Source organism: Antechinus flavipes, chromosome 5 (assembly GCF_016432865.1).
Source record: "Antechinus flavipes isolate AdamAnt ecotype Samford, QLD, Australia chromosome 5, AdamAnt_v2, whole genome shotgun sequence".
Lineage (NCBI taxonomy): Eukaryota > Metazoa > Chordata > Mammalia > Dasyuromorphia > Dasyuridae > Antechinus > Antechinus flavipes.
In genome coordinates this window covers 284205980-284215991 of record NC_067402.1, presented here as the reverse complement: position 1 = coordinate 284215991, position 10012 = coordinate 284205980, and the positions used below count along the sequence as shown (strand labels likewise).

General features: G+C 48.0%; 1 protein-coding gene across 8 annotated transcripts in view; it reads left to right on the top strand.

The window, feature by feature from the left end:
- The first annotated feature begins 1087 nt into the window (after nucleotides 1-1087).
- The window catches only part of MYH9 (myosin heavy chain 9), a 77659-nt gene continuing 68734 nt past the window's right edge, over nucleotides 1088-10012 (top strand). For 7 of the 8 annotated variants that reach the window (XR_007947681.1, XR_007947679.1, XR_007947682.1 and 4 more), the window contains exon 1: nucleotides 1088-1413. The gene's annotated coding sequence lies outside the window, so the exon portion shown is untranslated. The remainder of the gene's footprint in view (nucleotides 1414-10012) is intronic. The other variant, XM_051961682.1, reaches the window with a different exon arrangement.

The following is a 10012-nucleotide window of genomic DNA, read 5'->3' as shown; positions in this document are numbered from 1 at the left end:
ATGGGAGGAAGGATAGTTGGGGGGACATATGGAGTTTGGGGTCCCGAGGAGATGTCGGAGACCTGGGAGGAGGGGGCCCGGGGCAGCTCCGCGGCACACCCACAGGGAGCGGGCTGGGCAAGGCTGATGAATCAGCGCGGGGCACGGCGGAGGTGCCCGAGGGAGATGGGATCAAGGGCACTGGATAACCTTGGCTGGGGGGAGGGCCACCTTTTCATTTGGGAGAAGGGCGGGGTGGGAAGGCTGAGGTTTCCCGGGGAGGCTGGGAGGCATGTTTGGTATTTTCCCCGAGCATTCGAAGGTGAGGTCATATTCCTCGAGGCACGAGGAGGATGGACAGAGTGGGAAATGGGGGCTGGTACTTCAGTTCAAAACCCCAATTCCGGCTCGCCCGGGCGCTGGCTGGGTGATCCTGTCACATTCCCACCCTCCGAGCGTCAATTATCTGCCAAGTGGGCACACTCGACTTTTAATTTGCAAGGGAAAGGAGGAAAGCGTTAGAAATCTTGTTGCCGGGATCATTCCCCTGACGCCCCTCTTTTTTGGCCAGAACCATAAAACCCGCCCCGAGCTCCTGCACCTCCCTTCACCCGCCTCGCCCCATCCAAAAGCCGGGAAGCTTAGCCCGGGCAGCCGGTTCCAGGTTTCAGAAGCCGTCTTCTGGTTGGCTCCTCCTGCTGCCAATCATCGTCCTCAAACCCGGCGGTCCGTTGGAGACCCTTTAGAGGGGCGGGGCTCCCGCCTAGAAAGGTGGGAGGGAGGGTGAAGAGAGAAGAGTGGGTTGGAGAGAAAGCCCGGTCCCTCTGACTTCCAACGCCTTTCCCTCCTCCCACTCGGTTTTCATGGGTCGAATAAGCTATCTATCAAACGCAAAAGAAGGTCGCTAGTGGGCAAGTTTAAGCAAGGGGGCGGGGCCTTGGAGGGTGAGGCGGCCGAGGGGGAGGGGAAAAAGCGAACCGAATTAAGGAAAAGCCCGTTCCTTTGGCTTCAATCGCCCCGCCTCTTCAGCTTTCCATAGGCCAACATGCCCTTCCTTCGACACGTTAAAAGGCTATTATTGGGTACGGATGACTCGGGGGCGTGTCCCAGGCCGAGCGGCTCGTAGTGCATTGGGTGAGAGCGGCTGGAAGGCGGGACTGGGCGGCGCGGGGAGCGGCGAAGCTGGGCTGGGCGCGGTGAGGCGAGACGCGGCTAGCAGAACACTGCCGTTCCTGGGCAGGCAGGCCGGGGCACAAGGCAGAACAACCCTGACCTGCTGGCTGGCTGGCGCTGCCGGCCTCGCTCGCTCCCTCTCGTCCGCCTTCCTGTTCTTGCAGCTCGCCTTCGTCCCCTCCGCCTGAGCGCAGGTGGCAAGCCGGAGGAGGCACACGGAAGCGGCCGGACGTCCGCTCGAGGGACCCAACTCGGGCTCAGGTGAGCTCGCCGCGTTCTCCGAGGCCAACGGCGGCTCCTTGCGCGCGCCGTGGGGGGCGCGCCCGAGAGCTGGGCGGGCGGCGATGAGGCACGCAAGAGTGCGGCGGCCGCGGGCGGGCGGGTAGCCGGGCGCGAGCTTGGTTCGCAGCCTCGGCGGGCCCGGAAATGGGGTGCGGGCGGGCTGCTGGAAGGCTGCCCTCCCGGGGCGCTGCGGGGCCCCGCGCAACTGGCAGCTCCCCGAGGGCAGGCTCTCCGGCCCCCGGGGGGGGGACGGAAGTGCCGCTGCGCGAGGTTGGGCTAGCTCGGGCTCTGGGAATTGAGGGTCCAGGCTGAAGTGGGGACGCTAGGTGGGCGAAGAGGTCACCTGGTGGGTGGGAGATGCCCCGAGGGTCGAAACTCCTGTGCCTCTTCTGGATTTCCCCCTTCTCTCTTCTGTCTCCCCATTTTCTTTCTCCCCTTTTTCTTTTCCTTCCCCATTTCCGTCTCCCCTTTTTGTCTTCCCGTGTCTATCTCCCCCCCTTTATTTCCCATCTGTCCCTTTTCTCTCCCTTGTCTGTCTCCTTTTCTTTCACCTTCTTTCTCACTCTTCTCCTTTTCTCTCCTTTCTGTCTTTTTTTTCCTTTCTCCCTCTTCAAGCTTCCTTTTTCTTTCCCCCTTTCCTTCTCCCCTTCTTTCTCTTTCGTTTCTTCCTTATTTCCCATTCAATAGGAGTACTTATTAATCACCTCCCAGGTCCCGACCCAGGTGAAGACAAAGACCAAGTCCCTGCCCTCTTGGAGCTTACTTTGCGTTGACTTTGGCCTGTGAGCCCGGCCCCTCCCTCTCTCCCCTGCATCCCTTGGAGGCAGGAGATGACTCAGTTTCCCGGAGTTGCGGGTCCCCGTCTCCCTTTTCCCTCCCCCTTGCTCCCCGGCTCTGGAACTCGCCCTGCTCTCCCTGCAGTGGCCGCTTCCTGGGAGAGCCCCGAAGTTGGCCAAACTTTTTCATCCCTGGCTGGGAGGGGCGGCTGGCCGGGCTGCGGACTGTGCCAGGGGGCAGCCTGGGTTCTGGGCGCTTTTTTGGAGTCGGCAGGCCATGCTTGGAGGTAACGGGCAGCTTGCAGACCGTTGGCAGCTGTCAGGTTTAGCTCCTGAGTCAGAGGCAGACAGCCCTGCTCGCAGACATTACTCTGAGCTCAGCCTTGGTTTCCGCCCTCCCATCGTGACTTCCTCATTCGCTTGGCTGCCTTCTGTGGAACCAAGAAAGGGAGGGTGGAGGGAGCTGGGTGTAGTTGGGCCGAGGAAGGGAGTGGGAGCTGCGGCTGCCCGAACCTGGACATTATCTCCCTGGGTGCTTCTTGTGCCCTCGGACCCTTGCTTTGGTCTGCAGAGGCATTGGGGATAAAGTGTTAGTACTGGGTTCTGCCCGTGAGCCTTCCTGACCTTGTCCCAACTTGCTCTGAGTGAGGTGCAGCCCTCAACTCTGTGCTCTCTCTCTCTGATCACCTTACCTAACGGAGGAGCCCACCCATCTTTTGTGGCTCAGCTCTGGGCTGATCTAAATTTCCTCCTTCCTGTTTGTGCAACTGTTTGGGGCTTTTTTCCTGATTCCCCTCTCCCCTCCCCCTCCTCTTCCCCTCCTGGGCCACACCCTGTGGGGCTTGAGGGCAGGTCCTTGGTGAGCCAGAAGCCCCTGGTAGGGGAGGAGGGAAGGCAAGCCAATCTCTGTTGGGATTTTAGTCCCTTTTTGTTTTTTCAAACTGGGGTTAAAAAAAAAAAAAAAAAAGCCATGCTAGATAGAAGGCAGAGAAGTCTATTTGGTTAGGTCTCCTAAGCTGAGAAGGGTACCCTCAAGAGGTTTAGCCAGTCCTGCAACAAGTGGGGGGCTAGAACAAATCACTTCAGCCGGGCTAGAGCCCGTGAAGTTTGTATTTTGTAGCACATGTTTCCTACAGAGAAACACAGCTGTTTGTCCCCAGCACTCACTCACTCACTTTCTGCTAGGTTCTCATTGACATCTTTTCCTGGCTTTGAAAGTAACAGGATGCGTCAGTTACTGTTGAAAGTAGAGACCTGACTTGTTCATCCTGTAACAATGTGGCCAAGTTTGATTTTCTGGGAAGCTGGGCAGTTACTGATTCAAAAAAACCCCCAGAGGAATCCGATTTTTAATTTTGACCAAATTTTCTTGCTTGACATCTGTGGGCTCTCTGATCTCAAGGAGCTCATAGACCGGTAGAGGACCAGGCTGGCCTGTGTAGGGAAGAACCTCAGAGGCAGCCTAACACCCCCACTCCCCACTTCTGCCCAGTGGTAAGCATGTAGTCATAGAAGCTTCATGAGAACCTCTTAGCATTATGGAAGTTGTGGGAAGGAAGAGCCCATTTTTGGTTGGGGGAGGGGAGAGTGTGAGAAAGGAGAGTAGAGGAAGACTTCCAGCACGTTGAAAGCTTTGCTAACTGAGGCAAGTTTAGGTCCAGTCAGAAAGTGAAGAGTCATTTAGTAGGTAATTGGGGGTAATTAAAAACTTCAAAATCATGCCTTATAATTTTAGAGCCTTTATGACCGCAGATGGCTGGCTCACCCCAGGCTGAGTGTGACAGTAAAAAGCTGCCCTTTTCAGCAATTTGGGAGATCTCTCGCCTCGTTAAATGCTGGTGTTGATCGATCTTGGGCACTTTGGTTTGGAAGTGGATTTGATGCCTTGGGCTGGGAGGCCAAAGAAGTCAGTCCCAGCTTCCAGTCTTTGAACAGAATGTATGAAAATGGGCTCTGAGCACAGAGTAAAATGAGATAATGATAGTTACCCTGCTACCTGCCTCATAGGGCTATTGTGAGAAGCAAATGGGATGACTCATGGGATAATTTTTTGTAGCCACCATTGGCTGTGGAAATATGAGCCAGCATTTCATAAACTCCTAGAAACGTAGCTTTGGGTCCCAGATCATTCTGGTTTTGATCTGTTGAGATCCAAGCTGGAGAGCAGATGAGAAGCTTTAGTGGTTCTAATTGTGAGCTATTATGGAGACCCTTCTTAAGAAAAAAAAAATGAAACTTGGCTATGGGCCAAGGGTATCCAATTTATTCTCTTCTATGTTAGATGTGCAGATTAATCCCAGTTTGCTTATTTTGGCTTCTTTTTACTGGGCATCATGATGGAGCCTGGTAGAATATTGCTGGGAGCCAGGAGAGGCTCGCTTCCTGCAGTTTCCTTTCTTGCTAATCCTTCAATGAAGTACCTTAGGACTGCCCCAAACCAGCTTGACATTTTTATTTCAAAAGGAGAGGAGGAGTTGGTAGTTGTTTTTCCTCTCAGCATAGCCTTAGCCTTCTCCAGAAAGAAACAAAAAGGGGTGAAAAGCCCAATCCTACCCACGCCTCCTTCTGAATCTCATGTTCCAGAAACAGCGAGAATAAATAACACACATCTTGGTGGTTTCAGAATTGAATGAATGTCCCTAATTCACTGTAAAGCAGAAACTCTTGAGGTGCCTAGGACAGGAAATGCCCTAGAAATCCTCCCTTTGTTTGGCTCGGGGCAGGCAGTGGGGGTCTCTTGGCCTTCACCCTCGATGGAGGAACTCTTCTTCCTGTAGTGATCTTGGCCAGGGTGGGGTCCCTGGCAGCTCCCAGGTCTTACAGTGGGGGATGGTCTTGGGATGGGGAGTGGAGCTCACTCCTTAGTCACTTTCATAAGCACAAAAAGGGAACACTGGCAGGTTTGACTGACTATTTTGTAGTTGAGTAAACTTAGGTGAGGTTTAAAGATAGCAAAGCCTTATTTGTTTTTCAAATCCAGGATTTTGAACCCCTGTCTTCTGCTTTCAGTGTCGCCTTGTCAACATAATTGTAGCAGCCCATTTTGTTTTTGCAAGGCAATTGGGGTTAAATGACATATCCAAGGTCACAAAGCTAATATGTGTTAAATGTCTGAGGTGGGATTTGAACTCGGGTCTTCCTGACTTCAGGGCCACTCCTCTATCCACTTCCGCCGTCTAGGCTTCTCTGTAGCACCCACTTAGATACATTTTTCCTTTTGGTCTGTAGTGTTTTCCCTCAGGTTGAGGGACCTCCCGGCATGGACAGTTGCTCCATTAAAACAAATAACTTTTCCATAATCCCAGAGCTAGTGTGTATCTGAGGCAGCATTTGAATCTAGATCTTCCTGCTCTGAGACAAGGCCTAGCTTTCCTCACTCACAGAAACCCTGCTGGGAGGCTATTTATAATGCACAAGTCACCGTCTCTGGGCCCTGTCCCATGCCTAGAGTGCATCTCAGTCTTCTCAAGTCCCAGCTAAAATCCTACCTTCCCCACTCTCCCTCCCATCTCAGATATGTCCAGTTTATCTTGTATATAACTGGTTTATACCCAATTGTTTTCATGTTGTTGCTCCCCTATTAGATCATAAACCTACTGAGAGGCAGGAAATGATTTTTACCTTTTTTGGTATCCTTAGAGCTAACAGAGCCTCGCCTTCAGTAGGCACTTTATAAATGTTTGGCCCATAGTAGGTAATTAACAATGTTCAGTATTCTGACTTCATTGCCTGACCCATATTGTTGATTCACAATGATATCTTGGCTTAATGTTTGCAAAGCATTTCTCCCAACAATAGATAGATGATCCAGATAATACATATATTTTCTCCATTTTACAGATGAAGACACAGTGTCTGGAGAGAGGTTGTGTTTTGTTCAAAGGCACAATGCTTAGAGATACTGAGGATTTTAAATCCAGGACTCCTGTCTCCTAGTCCACTTTTCTTCCTCTATTGGCAGGCTGTCTGCCTTCTGTGCCTTAGGCCTGCTTAGGAAGCAATCATTGGGAGGTGGATGTTTCTTTAGTTTTTAGTTCAAAATAAAATCTGTTACAGACTGGGGATATAGGGAACTACAGTATGTTGAATTCAAATCCCAACTCTGGTAATTAAATGAGCTGGATGACCCGAGACATGTCACCCCATGGACCCCCATTTTCTCATTTTTAATAATTCTCATTCCCTTCTTGCCTGTATTCAGTGATTTGCATTTCAAGGATCTTCCTCCACTAATTCAGGAACTATTTTGTGCCAACTTTGTGGACTATAAAGCCAAAAGGGAATAAAGGGAATAAAACTTAGAAATATGCTTTTTGATTGTCAGTGTATGTGTGTGAATGTATCTGTCTGTCTGTCTGTCTCTCCCTCCCCCTCCTTTCCTGTTTGTATTTTTTTTCCATAGTATCTCCTAATGAATTCTTCCCTTTAACCTTTTCCTCATCTTCACTGTGAGAGTGATGAATGATTGATGGCTTTTCTTTGCTACATAGGAAAATGAAAATCCTTCTATATTGTCTACAACAGTTCAAGACTTATTTTTACTCAGTTTCCCTAGTGGGTTTTTTCCTGCCTCATATTCCATAGCACTTGAGGGGGAGAGGTTGACTAGGCAACAGAGATGGCCCCACCTCCCCTAAGTCATTTTTAGCTTTACTTATTTGCATCCCTCTAATATATCTCCTCTTGCCACTCTTGTCTGATAGACTTCTGGCTGCCTGTGGTTTTGTGCACCCACTCTATTAATAATCCTTGAATAGAAAAGACTGTTGAAGGACTAAAAAAGTTTTTTATTTTCAAAATATATGCATAGTTTCCAACATTCACCCCTGCAAAACTTTGTTCCAAACTTTTTCTTTCCTTCTCTCCACTCCCTTTCCTGGACAGTAAGTGTGAAGAGTGTGTGTGTGTGTATGTGTGTTAAACGTGCAATTCTTTTACATATTTCTACAATCATCATGGTGTACAAGAAAAATCAGATCAAAAAAGAAAAATGAGAAAAAGTTAAATTGCTGTGTTGTGATCCATACTCAGTTCCCACAGTCCTCTCTTTGGGTGCAGATGGTCTCTCCATCACGAGACCATTGGAACTGGCCTGAATCACCTCACTGTTGAAAAGAGCCATGTCTGGTCCCCTTCTTATGTCAACAGTCACCTTGATGGGTTAGTGTAGGGGTCTTTCTATACTGTGGACCAATTGTGTGGGCAGTCAGGCTGAGGAAGCAAAGAGAGTCATCCTCACAGTCATGTTTTATATGCACCAAATAAAATAGGATCGCAGAGGAAGCCAATTCTATTGAAATATAGCTATAAAAATATTTTAAAAAACAAGTTAGCGTACCCCATGGTTAAGAAGCCTTTTCTTAGTAACCCTAACAGTGGGGTAGAATAGCTGAGTTTGGCAGGTGGGGGAGTACAGAGACACTCCACCCCTTAGGGAATTATAAGGATGAGGCATCCTTTCTACTGGGGCTATATTCCCACAGAGGAGTGTTTTGGCCTTTGGGGGAGGAGAATGACAAGAGTCATTAGTAACCCCTTGAGACGAGGTCTCAGATTGAACCCGCAGTTCCATCAAAAGAACCTTTTGAGGGCTTGATTCCAGAGTGAGAAGCTCTGACAAGCTCTTGCTAAGATCTCCATTCTTAGATATGGGGATAAACCCAAGAAGGAATGATGGGAGCAGCTCATGACTGACTGATGCATGTCTCTTTAAAAAGGAACTTAGCATTGCTCAGTTTCATATTCTGACGTCAGGGCAAATGATCTCCAGCCTGCCCTGATTGAGTGTCCTGAATGCAGATAGCAGCATGCCAGCAGCCGGCTTGGGTTCTGGAATCCATTGAATTTTGTTTCTTGCTGACTCAGAAACTGGGTTTGTTGTTTTTATTTCTCCTTAATTTGACCTTTTTTTTTTCTTTTTGAAAGGCCTTACCTTTCTCCCATTCCAATGGCTTCCTTTGCTGATCCCACCCCCTCTAATTTGATCTGTGTGCTGATATCACTGCCCTCAGGGACTTTACATGTCTGATGGTCCTCTGAGGAGTTTAAATGAGTGTACTTAATTCAGAAAAATTAACTCGGGGCTTGGTCCCCAGGGACCCCAATGTGTTATTTTCTCTTTTCTGATTTTGAGCCTGTTTAGGGCCTTCGTTCTCTCTCCTCCACTCTCAGCCCCACCTGTGTCTCACTCAAAAGGTATCTGAATTTTGGGAAACCATTTCTGGATTGAATGACTCTCAGATTTCCCAATTTCACAAATTTGAATTAAATTTATTAAGTCCAGGCTATTAATCTTTGGGCATGGAAGAGGCTAATGTGCCTTTGAATTCTTTCCAGTTGGATTCTGCCTGTTAGAACTGGGAGTCCCATAACTGAGGGTTTTCTAAGCAATAGGAAAAATCGGTGATCGATGAGGAAACTTTTCCCAGCTTGCCACTTTGGAGTAGATTGAGTGAGTGACCTTTTGAGGTCAATATTCTGAGACAGTTCAGGGACTGTTCCCAGACTTCACACTACTCCTGTTTTTTAGTGATTTAAAAATGTTTATGCCCCATTGGATAGTGAGGAAATCGTTAGCCACCAAATGTGTCTTGATCATCATCATCTTTTCTAAATTAAAAATTGGTTCTCGGTCCTAATGCTGCCTTTGCATCTAGCCTCAGATAACTTTTTTTTAAAGTTTAAATTGATTTGAGAAGCTTAATTAATACAGAGTATATGTTAATTAGTATCACCAGAAAGGCCTGGGTTGAGGACAAATAATTTTCAGCTCTATTCTTGGCATTCTGTTGTTATTGAACTTTGCTTATTCAGCAGCCATTTATTAAAGGTACTGTCCTGTGGGGCTGTCAATGTGCAATTCTGAATTAGTAAGACATGGGTGATCCTATCTTCAGGTGACTCTGGGTGAAGTCACAATCTCTGAACTTCATTTTCCTTCAGCTTTAAAAAGCAGCTAATAATAATAGCACTGACTTTATTTACTGAGTTGAGAGAGGATCTGGGAAAGGATTTTGTAGTTAAAAATCACCTGATTGGTCCTATCTTCTCATTCTACTTGAGTGAGTGGGTCAAAGATCATTCCATCTGGTTTGCTGACTCTTATCAAGTTACTTTAGATTTTCCACAAAAGCAAAATAATTGCCTTTATTTAGTCATGTATGTTCAGAAGTCTGGGTTTCCTGTGTTTTTATGAAGTCATTGGTCTGAAGAAGGCAGCTTCCTGTCTGATAAAGGACTGAGGCACTTGGGTGGCCCCATTTTATTGGGGAGTAGCAGTGAAAAGGATTGTAGCTCAGTGGCAGTTTTCCCAGGAGGCTTTGATCTTTTTGGGGTATGTCCTCGGCAGTCTATAGTTTTGAAGATCCAAAGAATTTTGATGCCAGTATTTCTTTTATAAACTCCACCTCTTCTGACATCCCAGTCATTTGGTGTACATGTATTGAAAATTAGATGCAAAGCACTAGGAGAGTTGCTGAAGGACATAGATTGAGACATGCTATTTTAAAGAGCATATGGTGCATTTGCAACTGAAAAAAAAAAACAAAAAAAACCTGTTATCCAGCAGTTACTTAGGCAAGTACTTTTTTAGGAATCCAGAGGAGGGAGAACAAGATGCCTCAATTTCTTCTTTGCTCTAATCTCTGTGGAAAAGCTGGTTATATTTTTTAGGGATTTTTTTTGGTGAAGCAGTTGGGGTCTAATGACTTGCCTGGAGTCATACAGTGAGGGAGTGTGTACGTGTCAGAGGTTAGATATGAACACAGGCCCTCCTGACTGCAGGGCCGGTGCTCTGTCTACTG